Genomic DNA, 8678 nt, shown 5'->3' on the forward strand with positions numbered 1-8678 from the left:
GGGAATAGACATCAATATTAAGGTCATTTTCATTTCTGACAGTGTTGTCAAGAATTTGATCTTTTGATGGTCTTAAGAGTGATGAATAGTGATGAGACTACTAGAAATAAATTTCAAAAAGCTAGACTATTATTATATTAGAAATTAGCTGAAAAATCAGAAGTAGATAATTTGGCAGCAAACCAGAATTTACAATTCTAGTATTAAAATAAATTGAATATTGTACTGGCTTTGGCAACACATATACTAAAATTGGAACTATACAGAGAAGATTAGCATGGCCCCTGGGCAAGAATGACAAGAAAATTCATGAAGAGTTCCATATTCAAAAAAGGTGGGGAGCAGAGCTATAGCACAGTGCTGGGGCATTTGTCTTGCATGTGACCTATCCAGGACAGACCTCAGTTCGATCCCTGGCATTCCATGTCCCATATGGTCCCTCAAGCCAGGAGTGATTTCTGAGCACATAGCCAGGAGTAACCACAGAACTTCACAGGGTATAAATAAATTGAATATTTTATTAAGTAACATAGCTTAAGGTTTTTTTCTTTTTAATTTTTGTGCCACACCTGTGCTGAGGGGTTGGTTACTCCTGGCTCTGCACTTAGAAATCACTCCTGGCAGGCTCGAGGAGGACCATATGGGATGCCGAGGATTGAACCTAGTTCTATCCCAGGTTGGCCAAGTGCAAAGAAAATGTCCTACTGCTGTCTATCATAAATATCAAAAATATAAGATCATAAATATCAGATTTGAATGATTGCTAAAGCATATGGCTGATATTAATTTTATAGATTAAAAGCCGAGCAAACAAAAGGGCACCCAATTACAAAACACATACAATACAAAATTTTTTTGTTTTCCTTTTTTTTTTAGGCCACACCTGGTGATGGTTCAGGGGTTACTCCTGGCTCTTCACTCAGAAATAGCTTCTGGCATGCTCAGGGAATCATATGTGATGCTGGGAATCTAACCCTGGTCCTTCCCTGGTCCGTGAAATGCAAGGCAAACAAACACTTTATCACTGTGCTATCTCTCTGGCCCCTAAACAAATATATTGATATATTTATGTACACTTAATTTTTTTTTTTTTTTTTTTTGTGGTTTTTGGGTCACACCCGGCAGTGCTCAGGGGTTATTCCTGGCTCCAGGCTCAGAAATTGCTCCTGGCAGGCACGGGGGACCATATGGGGCGCCGGGATTCGAACCGATGACCTCCTGCATGAAAGGCAAACGCCTTACCTTCATGCTATCTCTCCGGCCCATGTACACTTAATTTTATACATTTATTACAAGTAATAAATTAGAATATTGCATTTTGTGGCTAGTGTTCAATGGTAGTGGTGTTATATAACATAGCTGTCATATAAATTTTATGATAGCATTGTTTACGACACTCTATCTTCTCCAATAATTTCTTGGGCAAATATCTTGTGTCTTTTTAGTCAAACAGCTGAAGTTTGCCCTTAGCAGTGTATTTAGACTATTCTATCAATCTCTTATGAGAATTTTTATTAATTTCAGCTTTAAAGAAATATAAAAATATATAAAAGCATTAAAATAAATTATCATTGATAATCAGGTAATAAGCTGCCCTTTGTGTCTATAATATTTTTATAAAATAAATTCCATGATAGAGAAAAAAATTAAAATATTTTCTTTTAGGTAGTGGATATAGTATTTTATATGTTTTCCTTATTTAAAAAAAATAAATCCTTTTTTCCTGCTGAGCCAGCCTAGATACACCAAGGACCATAAATCTCCAGGACCCACATCTGATAAGATGTCCCCACCCAATGAATGTGGGGCTGATTCCTGTCGTGTGATTGGGCACCCAGAGACTTAAAAGGGATGGTGGCCATGCTCTCTGCCTTTTCCTGCAGAGCCAGCCTAGACACACCAAGGACTATAATCTCTTCAAGACCCACACCCAGTAAGAAGTCCCCACCTGACGAATGTGGAGCCAATTCCTGCCATGTGATTGGGTACCCAGAGACTTATAAGGAATGGGGGCCATGCTCTCTGCCTCTTTTCTGATGAGCCAGCCTAGAAACACCAAGGACTATAATCTCTCTAGGACCCACATCCGAAAAGCAAGGCCGCTCCGCTTCAATCCGCAGCGGCACTTATTTTATAACCCCTGAATTCCATTTCTGCATATTGTAAGAAGCATTCTACAGCCTTAATGGAGTAATTTTGCAGTACACCCTCATATTTACAGAAATCAAGATGGCTCCTCTAATAATCTAAAAAGTAGGAAACAGCTAGGTATCCTCTCAAATAAGAAGTTTAGAGTAGAATTATAGAAAATGTTCAGGGAGCTCAAAAAAGCATTGATAGACTTGACAGGAGCACAATTAAGCATCAAGAGGATTTGTCAACTGAAATTAGAAATTTTCACACTGAACTAACATCAGAAAAACTGAGCTTATGCAACTGTTGCCAGGCACGGGGTTTGGGGAGACCCCATGCCGGAGGCTTTCTCCCTAGGTTGGGAGTGCTGGCAGGCTTGGCAGGCCCCATAGCCTAACCAGGGGAAGAGCCTTTCCCCCTGGACTCCAGGCTCTTCCTGGGTGCCAGCTCAGGTGGCCAAAAGTGGGTTCAGGTGGACTCTTAGTGGTTCTCAGGCTTACCCCTCCCTCCGAATTCCAGGAGGGAGGTGCATGGGGAAGAGGGCTGGCAGACATCTGGCTTCCAGTTTCCTCCTTGATTCTGGAGACTAGCTCTTGCCGGGGATGGGGTTTGGGGGGGGCCCATACCAGAGCCCTTCTCCCTGGCCTGGGGAGTTCTGAGAGGATTGGCAGGCCCCCAGCCATCCTTGTCTTTTACCCCTGACTCTAGACCTTCCCTGGGTGCCAGCTCAGATGACCAGAATTGGGTTCAGGTGGACTCTTAGTGGTCTTCATGCTTCCCCACTCCCTCCGTACTCCAGGGGGGAGGTGCATGGGGAAGAGGGCGGGCAGACATCTGGCTTCCGGTTTCCTCCTTGATTCTGGAGACCAGCTCTTGCCAGGTATGGGCTTTGGGGAGGCCCCATACCAGAGCCCTTCTCCCTGGCCTGGGGAGTGCTGGGAGGCTTGGCAGGCCCCCAGCTGTCCTTGTTTTTTTCCCCTGACTCCAGGCCTTCCCTGGGTGCCAGCTCAGATGGCCAGAAGTGGGTTCAGGTGGACTTTTAGTGGTCCTCAGGCTTCCCCCCTACCTCTCCCTACAGTAATGGGAATGCGCTTTGGGAGGAGGGTGGGCTGTTCTAGCACTGGTTTATGTTGGGACAGTCACTGGATTTTTTTCTCTTTGTTTTCCTATTGATAGTATTATATGCATATATTTTATACATCCATAACATCCATCTTGTATTGTGACCTTGATACTGCCCTACAAATCTTATTTCTAATTTTGTACTGCCTCAATCCCAACCCTTATTTCCCCCCATCTTCCCATGTAGGTGCAGCTCATGACATGAAACTCACCACATAGAGTGATAAGTGCAGTTAGAGAAATAACTACACTGAAAACTATCATAACAATGTGAATGAGGGAAAAAGAAAGCCTGTCTCGAGTACAGGTGTGGGTGGGGTGGGGAGTAGGTAGATTCGGGAAATTGGTGGTGGGAATCCAGCACTGGTGAAGGGGGGTGTTCTTTACATGACTGTAATCATACAACTACAATTATATTTGTAATCACGGTGTTTAAATAAAGATAATTTATAAAAAAAATAAATCCTGAGCATCATTAGGTATGGTCCCAAACATAACAAAATTTACTAAATTGTTTAAAAAAAACACAATCATTAGTTTCCTTGAATTCTGGCCAACCATATTCAATCCATCACACCAGGAATCATTTCTTCTCTAATTGTTGTAACTAGAATTTCTACTATTTTATTCAATGGTGTTTGATCCTAGATCTTCTAATATTTTGTTCAATGATATTTGATGAAACCATCCTTTTCCATCATCCTACATAAACAGCTTCTACAGTTTAGATTTTGAAACTGCTGCTGTTTAAGGGTTTGTTGATATTATTTATCTTATATTGAAGTTTGCTTTTTCTATTCCCAGTTTCTTAGCTTTTGTTACAAATTATGATGAATCTTGCCCAAAATGTTTTCTGTGCTTTTATTGATTTGATGATATGTAATATAAATTATATTTACATATTAAAATATTATTTCAATCTTGAATAAATAATATTTCTTGTGATGTGCATTTTTTTTTACTTGAGCCACAAATAGTTTTTTTTACTTGAATGGATTTCAAGGCTTACTCCTGGCTCTGTTTTGGAATCACGTCTGGCATGGTTCAGAGGAATATATAATATAATATAATGGAGATTGAACCCAGTCAGCATCATGCAAGACAAGTACTCTCTCTGCTCTACACTCTGGCTCAATGATTTTTTAAAATATATTCTTGAATTTATTTCACTAAAATTTCATTGAGAATTTTTGCATCTATGTTCATAAAGTGTATTGATATGTAGCTCTATTTTTCCTATTTGTTTGGGCATTTTGCAGCAAGGCAATATTGATGTCATATTGAGAGTTAGGGAAAATTCTGATTAAATTTTTTTGAAGATTGGGGTAGTAATAAATTATAATTGAAAGTTTGGTAGTACGAATAAAAACCATATAGAACAGGTGTTTATTTTGTGGGAAGCTTTTGATTATGTTTAATTTTTTCTGTATCATTGGTATGTTCACATTTTTTATTTTTTCCTGATTCATTATCTCGTGCAAATCAGATATCTGTCCTTTTGTCTGTGCTTATTGGCTTTACTGTGATGAGCTTGGTTCCTAGTAGAACACTTTTCATGCTTCATGTGTTCTAGAACTCATTCTCATCTGTTTCCAGAAACATTTATATTTCTTTTGATTTCTTCCTTAACCCAATTTCTATCCAATAGCCCATTGTTTAGTCTCCAATTGTTTGATTTTTTTTCTCAGCTTTAAAAATATTGGTGTTTCCAGAGTCTGGCTAAAAAAACTGTGGTACATATACACAATGAAATATTATGTAGACATCAGGAGAGATGAAGTCATGAAATTTTTCTATACATGGATGGACTTGAAAACTATTATGCTGAGTGAAATAAGTTGCAGGGAAAGAGATAGATCAGAAAGAGTGATGAGTGCAGTTAAGGAAATAAATACACTAACAACTATCATGAAAATCTTAAATGAGTGAGAAAAGTAGAATGCCTGTCTCAAATACAGGCAGGGATAGGGAAGGAGTGGGGGCCATTGGTGGTGAGAATGTTGCACTGGTGAACTGAGGTGTTCTGTTTATGACTAAAACAACTACAATCATGCTTAAATAAAAACTTTATATATTAAAATATATTTCTATTTCTTGTGTTACAAGATTTCTAGTGTTACTAGATTATAATTTAAAAAGAAACATATAAATTTAAGATTTATATTTCATTTATACTCATTTTATATTCTAGAATATGATATACCCTTGATAATACTTTATGTGTAATCATGATGCCTTTATTCTTTTTCTTAGTGGACAGTTCCCTAAATACCTGTTAATCCCATCTCTATCAACTTCTCATTCAAAGCAGTGTTTCCTTGTTGAGTTTATGTCTAGAGTTGATCTGTGCAACAGTGATAGTGGGTATTAAAATATATTACTATGTTTTCAATGATTTCTTAAGGCCAGTTAGTAGTTGTTTATATTGTTTGATGCTCCTTGATATTATGATATTATGAAGGGTACATTTTCTTGAAGTATTAATACTTGAATCATTTGATAATATTCCATTTTACTTACTACTACATACTCTAAAAGTTAGAATCAATTTTTCTATTAGTATGGTTATCCCTGTCTTGAAAGTCTACCTTACTCTTTATAATTGTTTTTAAGCCTTACTTGAAGCTTTTGTATATTATGAAAGTTCAAGTGGGTCTCTTGTGAATTATAGAAGTTTGCACTTCATTTCATAGTCCACCTGGTCACTCTCTTTTGAATGGTGATTTCAGGTCATTGACATTTATTTAAGAAGTCTTTATATAAAATAGCTTACTTTCATTATATATATATACACACACATATATATATATACTTATATATGTGTATGTGTGTGTAGGTAGCTGTGCTTTTTGCATTGTTCAAGTACTATTGGTCTTTTGTTTTCCCTTACATTTATTATTACTTTTGCTCTTGTTAGGTTACCATGAAATTTACATCTCAGACCATAAGCTTAAATGCCAAGTGAACTATAAAGCAAGTAAATTGTAAAATCATTATAAGAAACTTTGATATAACTTTTTTATATATCTTTATTTAAACACCTTGATTACAAACATGGTTGTAGTTGGGTTTCAGTCATATAAAGAATATCTACCTTCACCAGTGTAATATTCCCATCCTTAATGTGCTAAATCTCCCTCCTCCCCTCCCTACCACATGTATTTAAGACAGGCTTCTACTTCCCTCATTCTATTCACATTGTTAAGATAGTTGATATACCTCTTCTTAAAACTGCCACATTTGACTTCTTTAAAGTATCATAATTTAATGTGTTTTCTAAAAAATTTTATGCTAAGTGATGTTTAATTTTTACTTAAACACATTCCTTGTGGAGTTGTATGAGAGTAATTAATTCTTTAACTATCATTTGTTTGAAGACTTTTTCTGTGTTTTTAAGAAACTTGGTTTACTCTGATAGCCCTTGAGTTACCTAGAGGTCCCTGCTGGGCCTACACTAGCACAATAGCATAGACCCAAAATGTTTTGTGTTTTCCCTAGTGATACAGTAGGCCCAGCAATGATGGTGGACACCAAGTCCAATCTCAAGGTGCCTAAAGCTTGAGAGCCATGTCATATTCTAGGTTGACCTTAGAGTATATAAAACACAGAGCATTTGTTCCACATTCTCCTAATTCTGTCTAAACAGATTTTTATTTTTTATTAAAGCACTATGGTTACAAACATGATCAAATTGGGCTTCAGTCATAAAATGCATACACCCCATTTACCAGTGCAACTTTCCCACCACCAGTGTCTTCCATCTTCTTCCCTCCTCCCCCATCACCTGTCTTCCAGACAGGCATTGTATTTTTCTCTCTATTATTGTCTTGGTAGTTCTTAGTGTAGTATTTTCTTTAACTGTGCTTATTAGTTTTTGTGGTATATTATGGGCTGTTCCTTCTGTTCTTCATCTCTATTGTCTCTGGATATTATTACTATGCTGATGCCTTAATTTTATTGATTTTTGTCACTATATTCCATGACTGCCTTCAGGCCTTCAGGAATTCTTGTAATAAATCTGTGGTAAATCTAAGGTGTGCTCCTTTATTTTATATTTTTATCTTTAATAATATCTTTATTTAAACACTGTGATTCCAAATATGATTGTAGTTGGGTTTACATCACAAAAAGAACACCCCCTTGGGACCAGGACAGTGGTAGGGCATTTGCCATGCATGTGGCTGACCTAGGGCAGACTACAGTTTGATTCTCCTTTGTCTCATATGGTCCCTCGAGCAAGTAGCAATTTCTGATCACATGGCAGGAGTAAACCCTGAGCATCACTGGGTAGGGCTCAAAAAACAAAAAACAAAAAACACACACACAAAAAAAAAACACCACCCATTCACCAGTGCAACATTGAATGTAATTTCTATTTTTGATCTTATTGGTTTCAGTATCCATTCATAACTCTGGGGGTTATCATTGTGACTAGGATGTGTTTTTAATCTTTTGGCTGATACTCTTCCAGCATGTTAGATTTGGTTGCATGTACTCTTTACAGCTAAGTGTTTCTTTGTAATGATATCCTTGATTATTAATACTTTATAGGATTTTTCTTCCTGTGTCTCTGGGAATCCATTGATTCTTGTTTTTCTCTTGGGCTTATCAAAGACTTGTATTTCTTTTTTTAATATAAAATATTTATTTAAGCACAATTATTACAAGCATAATTGTAGTTGGTTTTCAGTCATAAACAGAACACCCCCTTCACCAGTGCAATATTTCCACCGTCAAAGACCACCCCTCCCTCCTTCCCAAAACCTGCCTGTATTTTAGACAGGCATTCTACTTCTCTCACTCACTAACATTGTCATGATACTTGTTATTGTAGTTATTTCCCTAACTGCACTCACCACTATTTGTTATATATATATATATATATATATATATATATATATATAATTTACCAAGATACATAGAAATCTGCCAACAATACCAGAATTTCTAGTCATATATCTAGAATCAGTATAGTGCTTTTATATGGTCCTTATATATAAGTGACATTGCTTTTTTTAGTTTTGTTTTGTTTTGTTTTGGGTCACACCTGGCCACACTCAGGGGTTACTACTGGCTCTGTGCTCAGAAATCGCTCCTGGCAGGTATATGGGACCATATCGGATGCCAGGATTTGAGCTACTGTCTATCCTGAATCTGCTGCTTGTAAGGCAATAGCCCTACCTCTTTGCAAGGCAAAAGTCCTACCACTTTTCTATCTCTCCGGTCCCCAGGCGTTGCCTTTTTTTATATAGAAATCTATTAAGCCTAAATTTTGAATATTAGATTGATTTATTCTGTGAATTTGACTCAGGGAACATATTATTCACCTATGTAAGAACCTGAATTCAATCCCTGACATTACAAACATTTTAAATGTAATTACTAAAGTAAGTTTTAATGTAATTTTTTGCATCATTACAGTG

General features: G+C 37.0%; 1 non-coding gene across 1 annotated transcript; it reads left to right on the forward strand.

Annotated features, from left to right (window-relative positions):
- The first annotated feature begins 222 nt into the window (after window positions 1-222).
- On the forward strand, window positions 223-329 carry LOC126013181 (U6 spliceosomal RNA). The gene has a single exon (XR_007497508.1). It is a non-coding gene; the product is annotated as a U6 spliceosomal RNA (small nuclear RNA).
- Window positions 330-8678: the final 8349 nt, after the last annotated feature.

Source organism: Suncus etruscus, chromosome 6 (genome assembly GCF_024139225.1).
Source record: "Suncus etruscus isolate mSunEtr1 chromosome 6, mSunEtr1.pri.cur, whole genome shotgun sequence".
NCBI classification, from domain to species: Eukaryota; Metazoa; Chordata; class Mammalia; order Eulipotyphla; family Soricidae; genus Suncus; species Suncus etruscus.